The following is a 9,338-nucleotide window of genomic DNA, read 5'->3' as shown; positions in this document are numbered from 1 at the left end:
AATGAAGCTAAAGGAACATTATTTGGATCAACATTAGATCTACCATTCACAAGCATAGACATAATCACATCAATCTTATCACTCAAGGAAGAGGTTTCTTCAACAGAATTTACCTTCTTACCTTGTGGAGCTCTTTCCGTGTGCCATTCAGAGTAATTTATCATCATATCATCAAGAAGTTTTGTAGCCGCCCCAATGTGATGGACATAAAGGTACCTCCAGCAGCTGAATCCAATAAATTCCGCGAAGAAAAATTTAGTCCTGCATAGAAGGTTTGGATGATCATCCAAATAGTCGATCCATGGGTTGGGCAATTCTTTACCAAAGTTTTCATTCTCTCCCATGCTTGAGCAACATGTTCAGTATCTAATTGCTTAAAATTCATTATGCTACTTCTCAAAGATATAATTTTAGCGGGAGGATAATATCTACCAATAAAAGCATCCTTGCATTTAGTCCATGAATCAATACTATTCTTAGGCAAAGATAGCAACCAATCTTTAGCTCTTCCTCTTAATGAGAAAGGAAACACTTTCAATTTAATAATATCACCATCTACATCTTTATACTTTTGCATTTCACAAAGTTCAACAAAATTATTGAGATGGGCAGCAAGCATCATCGTAACTAACACCGGAAAATTGATCTCTCATAACCAAATTCAAGTAAAGCAGGTTTAATTTCAAAGAATTCTCGTTGTAGTAGCATGTGGAGCAATAGGTGTGCATAGGAAATCATTATTATTTGCATTTGTGAAGTCACACAACTTAGTATTTTCAGGGGTATTCATTTTAGCAACGGTAAATAAAACAGACTAGATAAAGTAAATGCAAGTAACTAATTTTTTTTGTGTTTTTGATATAGAGAGCAAGACAGTAAATAAAGTAAAACTAGCAACTAATTTTTTTGTGTTTTGTTTAGGTGCAGCAAACAAAGTAGTAAATAAAATAAAGCAAGACAAAAACAAAGTAAAGAGATTGAGAAGTGGAGACTCCCCTTGCAGCGTGTCTTGATCTCCCCGGCAACGGCGCCAGAAAAGAGCTTGATGGCGTGTAACTCACACGTTCGTTGGGAACCTCAAGAGGAAGGTATGATGCGCACAGTAGCAAGTTTTCCCTCAGAAAGAAACCAAGGTTTAATCGAACCAGTAGGAGCCAAGAAGCACGTTGAAGGTTGATGGTGGCGAAATGTGATGCGGCGCAACACCAGGGATTCCGGCGCCAACGTGGAACCCGCACAACAAAACCAAAGTACTTTGTCCCAACGAAACAGTGAGGTTGTCAATCTCACCGGCTTGCTGTAACAAAGGATTAAACGTATCGAGTGGAAGATGTTTGCAAAGAAAATAGTAAAACACAGTTGCAGTAGATTGTATGCTATGTAAAGAATAGGACCGGGGTCCACAGTTCACTAGAGGTGTCTCTCCCATAAGATAAAAGCATGTTGGGTGAACAAATTACAGTCGGGCAATTGACAAATAGAGAAAGGCATAACAATGCATATACATGATATGATAAATATAGTGAGATTTAATTGGGCATTACGACAAAGTACATAGACCGCCATCCAACTGCATCTATGCCTAAAAAGTCCACCTTCAGGTTATCATCCGAACCCCATTCAGTATTAAGTTGCTAAGCAACAGACAATTGCATTAAGTATGGTGTGTAATGTAATCGACATCTGCATCCTTAGACATAGAATCAATGTTTTATCCCTAGTGGCAACAGCACAACACAACCTTAGAACTTTCTCATCATCGTCCCAGGTGTCAATGCAGGCATGAACCCACTATCGAGCATAAATACTCCCTCTTGGAGTTAAGAGTACAAACTTGGTCGGAGCCTCTACTAATAACGGAGAGCATGCAAGATCATAAACAACACATAAACAATAGATTGATAATCACCATAATCATAGTACTCTCTATCCATCGGATCCCGACAAACACAACATATAGTATTACAGTATAGATGATCTTGATCATGTTAGGCAGCTCACAAGATCCAACAATGAAGCACAACAAGGAGAAGACGACCATCTAGCTACTGCTATGGACCCATGGTCCAGGGGTGAACTACTCACTCATCACTCCGGAGGCGACCATGGCGGTGTAGAGTCCTCCGGGAGATGAATCCCCTCTCCGGCAGGGTGCCGGAGGCGATCTCCTGAATCCCCCGAGATGGGATTCGCGGCGGCGGCGTCTCTGGAAGGTTTTCCGTATCGTGGCTCTCGGTACTGGGGGTTTCGCGACAGAGACTTTAAGTAGGCGGAAGGGCAACGCGAGGGGCCACACGAGGTGCCCAGGGGGTAGGGCCACGCGGCCAGGGCCTGGGCCGCGCCGCCCTGTCCCCTGGCTGCCTCGTTGCCCCACTTCGTTATCTCTTCGGTCTTCTGGAAGCTTCGTGCAAAAATAGGACCCTGGGCGAAAGTTTCGTCCAATTCCGAGAATATTTCCTTACTAGGATTTCTGAAACCAAAAACAGCAGTAAAACAAAGAATCGGCTCTTCGGCATCTTGTTAATAGGTTAGTTCCAGAAAATGCATAAATATGACATATAATGTGCATAAAACATGTAGGTATCATCAATAAAGTAGCATGGAACATAAGAAATTATCGATACGTTGGAGACGTATCAGTCATGTGGGTAAATTTGTACAACCTCTGCAGAGTGTAAATCTAAGTACTTAGCCATGTCCCCGGTTACGGACAATTTGAGCGAACTGACAAGGCACATGTTCGAAAGTCTCCTCATCCCAACTTCTTAAATAAAACTTGATGGGTGAACAGGGAAATGACAATTGGTGTAAGTGACTATCGGCTAGTAGGTCCCGTGCCATGTCTATGGTCTGAGTCTATAGGGGTAGTTCACCCAAACCAAGTTGATCATGGGTAGGAGGATTCACCGGGGCTTTACCGGTGGTTTCCGAGTTCATTGATTTCTATCAATGGTACCGCTTAATTAGTATGAAAGAAAAATGATTTGACAAATGATAGGAGAAAACTGGCTTTATGCAAATATGCCTGAGCTCTACCAGCCAAATGTACACTTAAGTGTTAGGTTGCCATTTGAGTCCACTATAGTCTCATCTTGCCAATACAATTCAAATGTATTGACCATTCGTGGCTGTAACTTTTCAGGTTGCAGATGTTTTGAAAGACGAATGAGTTACGATGTTTAGGGTTACGAGTCTATCATCAACGATGATAGACTATTATGATGGATAATCACATCATTCAGTTGACTATTATTTCTTTTCAAGGAAGAATCAGTTGACTATTGAGATTATGTTGCTAATTAATACATCTCTTGATCGCAGCCCTCCGTCGAATCTTGCTAGTCCTTGTCATCATTCATATAAACCACTCGGAGGATCTCGATTTGCTCAAATACATTAACTAGTTAGGCTGGCCATAGTGCTAGTATCATAACTAGTATCATACACGTTGGTCCCATAAAAATGCTGATGTGGCAGCTAATTAAGGAGAGAGGAGATTAGAATAACATAGGTGGATATTGTATCATAGTGCATGTCACGAGAAAAATTAATGCCAAATAAATCTTGTGCACACATTTGCATTGAGATTCTAAAAAGTAATAAATATAGCATAACTATGATTACTTCATGATACTAACCACTATAGAGATAGTACCATACATAAGTATCATATGCATGATACTTACCACAATGGCCAGCCTTATCCCAGGTTAACCTCTCTTAATTTGGTCACCCGGTTTGATGACTAACATTGCTTTGTTTATTAGGCTGGTAGCAATAGATAGTATACATACATATAATGTTAGCATATAATAGTATATATCTTTGCTGCATTGCATCACATAGTACTACCATAGTCTTGTGATACTTATTGTTTGTAAGATTTTAATTAAAAGTCTATACCAAATCTATTTGCTATTAATATTTCTAGTTTCTAGGTGCTATGATACGATATACTATATCTACGATATCACTAAAATGATCTTTTCTACTAGTATTATTTATTGCAGTGATATTCCTGTTAGACTACGTATCATATCTAGTATCATGCACTACATACATGCAAAAAATCTGATGTGTCACATCAATTAATGATGAAAGAGATGATAGTAGTATCATGGGATAGATACTGTATCATAGCACGTAGAACTAGAAAAATTAATTACAAATAAATCTTGTACACAAATTTGTATTGAGATTCTACAAATTAATAAATATAATTAGTCTATAATACTGCTACATGATACTATGCATTGTGGATATAGTATCATATAGTATCATATGCATGATATTACTATATGATACTTCCCATTGCGACTGTTTTAGCCTGATACCACTATGAGTAGCCTCTAGGACGTTGCTCAACTTCTACGATTTAGATCAGCTTCTACTGTTGTCCGTATCGAAAACTATACCGGAAGACACGGATGACCTAATGTCCAATAAATAATTACGGTTTTGCTATGTCTCAGTCAACTGAGAATTCCTTAAGTCTCAGTCAACCACAAAAATGCACTTGAGTTGCACTTTTCTGTGAAAAAAGTGCAATTGCACTTTTCTACTAGAAAAGTGCAACTGATTCGAGTTGCACATTTTTTTGAACTGCAGTTGCACGTTTCTGAGGTGACTGAGACTTAAGAAATTCTCGGTTGACTGAGACATAGACATACCCAAATAATTAAGTTTGTGTTCCGTCTTTGGAAAAGAGGGGGATTCCCTCCGATTTGTCTGTATTAAAGTTTGTGTATTCGAATCTCCATCATATAACTCATCTCTGTACGAAAGTACGAAGTCTGCAGCGCTCCCTTCAGTATACCCAACCACACACAAAAAAAGGCCCTACCATGGCCGCCACGACCACCAACGGTGCCGGTTCAGCGCAACATGCCGTCGGCCGCAAGCACATCGTGGTGTTCCCGTTCATGGCGAAAGGGCACACGATCCCACTGCTCCACTTCGCTACGGCGCTCTCCGTGCACCACAAGAGCCTGCGCGTCACCATGGTCACCACACCCGCAAACCTCGCCTTCGCGCGAAGCCGCCTCCCGTCGTCAGTTCGCCTCGCCGTGCTCCCATTCCCGTCGCTCCCGCCACTGCCGGCCGGCGTGGAGTCCACGGACGCCCTCCCCAGCCCGGCCCTCTACCCGACGTTCCTGCGCGCCACGGCGCTCCTGCGGGCTCCATTCGCCGACCTCTTGGCGTCGTTCTCGTCGCAGTCCCCGCCGCTCGTCCTCGTCTCCGACTTCTTCCTCGGGTTCACGCACCGCGTCGCTACCGACGCCGGCGTCCGCCGCGTCGTGTTCCACGGCATGTCCTGCTTCTCCATGGCCATAAGCAAGTCCCTCATCGAGAGTGGCCCGCCACCGCCCGGCTGTGGCGATTTCCACGTGCCCCGTATGCCGGAGCACGTAAAGATCACGGCGGTGGAGATGCCGGATACGATAGCCAAGATCTCCGACCGCGAGGACCCGGTGGTCCGGTTCGTGATGGAAGACATCGGTGAGTCGGACTCGGACGTGCGCAGCTGGGGCGTCCTGGTCAACAGCTTCGCCATGGTGGACCAGGACTACGTGGCGCCCTTCGAGTCGTTCTACCAGCCAGACGCCCGCGCCTGGCTGGCGGGGCCGCTATTTCTCGCCGCCGGCGAGGAGAGCATGAAGCGCGAGGAGGAGCTGGATCCGGAGGGCTGCCTCCCCTGGCTTGACAAGGCCACGGAACCGGTGGTCTACGTGTCGTTCGGCACGCAGGCCCACGTCCCCGACGAGCAGCTCGACGAGCTGGCGCGCGGGCTGGTGCAGTCTGGCCACCCCTTCCTCTGGGCCGTCCGGTCGGAGAACTGGTCGTCGCCGGTGGACGTGGCGCCCCACGGACGCGTCATCCGCGGGTGGGTTCCCCAGAGGAGCGTGCTCGCGCATCGTGCTGTGGGAGGGTTCGTCAGCCACTGCGGGTGGAACTCGGTAATGGAGAGCCTCGCGGCGGCGAAGCCCGTGCTGGCGTGGCCGATGATGGCCGAGCAGCATCTCAACGCGAAGCACGTCGCCGACATCATTGGAGCCGGCTTCAGGATGAAAACATCGTCGACAATAAGGTTGTAGTCGACAGAGCAGAGGTGGAGAAAATGGTAAGGAGGCTGATGGACGCCGGCAGCAAGGAAGGGCGAGAAATGCGGGCTAGGGCCGCGTGGGCTCGCCAAGAGGCCAAGTTAGCGGTCAGCGACGGTGGCATGTCCCACATAGCACTGCTGAAGCTGGTGAACGAGCTGCAGGGAAGCTACGACCGTGATGTCAGTATGTCACTGTAGTATAAAAGACAAGACGGACGTATAATTTCAAAGTCTTGTGTATTATTACAGAATGATAATTTGGGTTTGTTCGGAGGGAGAAGGACTAGAGCGAGAGAGTAGGTTTAGTCCTAGGAGTGATTGAAGGGGCTTTTAGTGTGTGAGTTGATGTTGTATCTGGTGGTGTTGATCCAACCTAGTTGTGTAACTGTGTTGGATTTCTTGTAATTGAGCTTCTTCCTTCTATAAAGATAAAGCATGCTATTGGCATGCTCTCGAAAAAATAATTTGGGGTTGCCTATGTCTCGGCCCACTACGGAGATTTTCGTAAGTCTCCGTTACTTGCAATAATCTCTCCTATGTGGAGAACATTCCTTCATTTGAAAGCATCATTTGGATGACGTAAATTTACTAACATGAAGAGACCAGGAAAACTCCTTTTTACCGGCAGTAGTACGTGTCGGAGTGCCATCCACCACAGACTATGCTTTGAGATTGGTGAGACTACTTGTCATCTTTTTGATAAAACTGAAACATAATTGAAACAAATTTGAACAGTAGAAAATGTTTCACAAGTTTCAGAAACAGGTGAGAAACATATGTGAAACTTTGTGACACATACTTTGAACATTAAATAATTTTCACAAGTTTCAAACATATTTCACAAATATCTAGAAACTAGATCAGAACATGGGTGATGTCAGCATGATGTCACAACTCAGGTACCTACCGTAGCCGATAAAATTGCTATGTTGGAAGAAACCGCCTGTGCATTGTGTACATAGTATAGTCTCTGAAAACCAGGTAATTGGTTTGGTTTTTTTTGTAAGATCTGCATGGTAAGCTTTGAGCCTTTGACCTTCACTGTTAATTATCATTTTGGCAAGTTCAAATAGTACGAGCCAGAAGGTGCCAGAAGATATTCCTCATTTTGATGATGCCCCAAAACACCCAACAAGGTTTATCTCACTAATTCACGTTTCGAAAATAATTCTGTGTACATGGCGGTAGCTGCGCACGACGGGGGGCAGCTGCGCATGCACCTGCACGGGCGACACCTGTGTGAGCTACCACCTACCATGCAGCCTAACAAGGACGAACGTACATTCTGTTTTTCGTACATCACAGTACAGATGGCAGATGCAATCATATATCCAACAGCTGTACACACACAGCCCAAAACCAGCCCAGCTCGGGGTTGTTGTTGCTCGTATAAGGCCTCAAGCTACAACATCTGGATGTGTCTGGGCGGCCCAGCCCATGCGACACAACGCAAGACGCAAACTGCATTTGCCCTATAAAGCACCCCCCCGCTCGCCGTCAGGTTACGCACACCCAGCACCGCCATGGAACCCCCCAAGTCGCCTCGCAGCGCATGCCGTAGCTGCACCAGCTCATCCAAACAGAAACAGAGCGAGAGCGATGGTTCGTCCGCGTCCCAGACCGTATCGGAAGCAGCCGGAAGCCTGAGCGCACCGGTGGACTCGCAGGCGCTGATCGCATACACCTCGCCGGCAATGTTATGCGCCTGCCTCCGGCCGGCCGCATCGTTCATCGCCAACACGCCAAACAACAGCGCCATAATTCCACGTGGTAGGAAGCCGGGGACCGACGACACGCCTGAATGAAATGGAACAGGCAAAAAAAGCTGGGTTATAGTGTATGTTTGACACAAAAGAATGGCATGTTTTTGATCTCTGTCCTTTGTCGATGACATACCGATCGGGGATGCTCCTGGCGCAACCAAGCGTGTGAGGCGTAGGCTGAACAGATGACATCTTTTTGTCGGCTCCGAGAAATGGGAGTGAACTCGCCTCTCGATCGAGGGGAATGGCTGAGGGGTTTGTTTTTTGGCGGGTGCTGATACTTGAGCTATGGGTCGAGGTATATATAGGCAGCTCAAGTTCAAAAAAAGCGCGGGGGAATGGCTGGTAGCCTAGACCAAAAAGCGCGGGAAGAAAAACAAAGGTCGGTCCAAATTTCGCGGGGGAAATGAACTTGCAGCACTAACCTCATTAATTCATGATCCACTCATGTGAGCATATGCTTGACACATCATAAGTTGTGACTGTTCCCAGAAGACATGTACAGTATATGCTACATATCGAGGTATGCAATCATGTTGTCCAAGTGACATTGAGCATGCCGTTGTGATTAAGAAAAGAAGTACAAAAGAAAAATTTAGAGAAATGTGGAAATACTATTTATTTTCATGTAACATATTTACACGACGAAGAACATAAAAGTTAGTGTGTGCATAACAAATAATGACTACAAATCCAAATAATTTTAACAATTTAGCTGCTGGGGAAAAAATATGGACAAGAAGGAACAAAAAGTTTACCAATAGGCGGAACAATTTGCTTTTACACGTGGAACACAAATTTAGCACCTATGGACCATGGAACAAAAATTTATACACAACAATTCCAACAAGGTGGAAGAAAATTTTAAATGGTTGTGGTACTTGATAACTGCAAGAACACATATCAGGTGTAGTTAGTTTCGAAGTAAGAGTATCGAACCACGAAGAGCTACTAGTAGTGATCTTAATGCCCCTTGTTACTATTATCTAGGGGGTACTTGTAAGTTATTCTAATTTCAAGATAAAGTATATAAAAGAGTTGTTTTGTGTTGAAAACTAAAGTAAATAAGAACAAAGAAATAAACTAACGTAAACAAAAACAAGAGAGTATTGAGAATATGTCTTTGTGACATGGTTGAGGGGTTCTCAAGGAGTGTAGGTTCCACCACTAGTATTGCTATTACTTATGATTAGAATGAATTATATCTTTGCTATGCTATGTGTGGGAGAGCTCCGTAACAAGGTGCGCCCAGAAAGCCATCGGTCATCGCATCTCTAAATCACCACAACATCTAGCCTTCTGCAGCCATATATGGACTAGCGCTATTAAGGGGTGTACCCCGTGATCACCGATATGAGCTTTGTGAATCCCTCTTGTCCCCCTCTTCCATGTGTTAGAGCGCCAATACAGTAATGTCACTTCCCGTTGTTCACTCTAGCTCACTTCTAAGGGTAGTTCCCTCTCAAGACCAT

The 9,338-nt window shown here is 44.8% G+C and overlaps 1 pseudogene; it reads left to right on the top strand.

Annotated features, from left to right (window-relative positions):
* Positions 1–4,898: 4,898 nt before the first annotated feature.
* LOC124694744 lies at positions 4,899–6,301 on the top strand (annotated as a pseudogene).
* The last annotated feature ends 3,037 nt before the right edge of the window (positions 6,302–9,338 follow it).

Source organism: Lolium rigidum, chromosome 3 (genome assembly GCF_022539505.1).
Source record: "Lolium rigidum isolate FL_2022 chromosome 3, APGP_CSIRO_Lrig_0.1, whole genome shotgun sequence".
NCBI lineage: Eukaryota > Viridiplantae > Streptophyta > Magnoliopsida > Poales > Poaceae > Lolium > Lolium rigidum.
The sequence above is the reverse complement of the archived record's forward strand: the minus strand, read 5'-3'. Positions and strand labels throughout refer to the sequence as shown.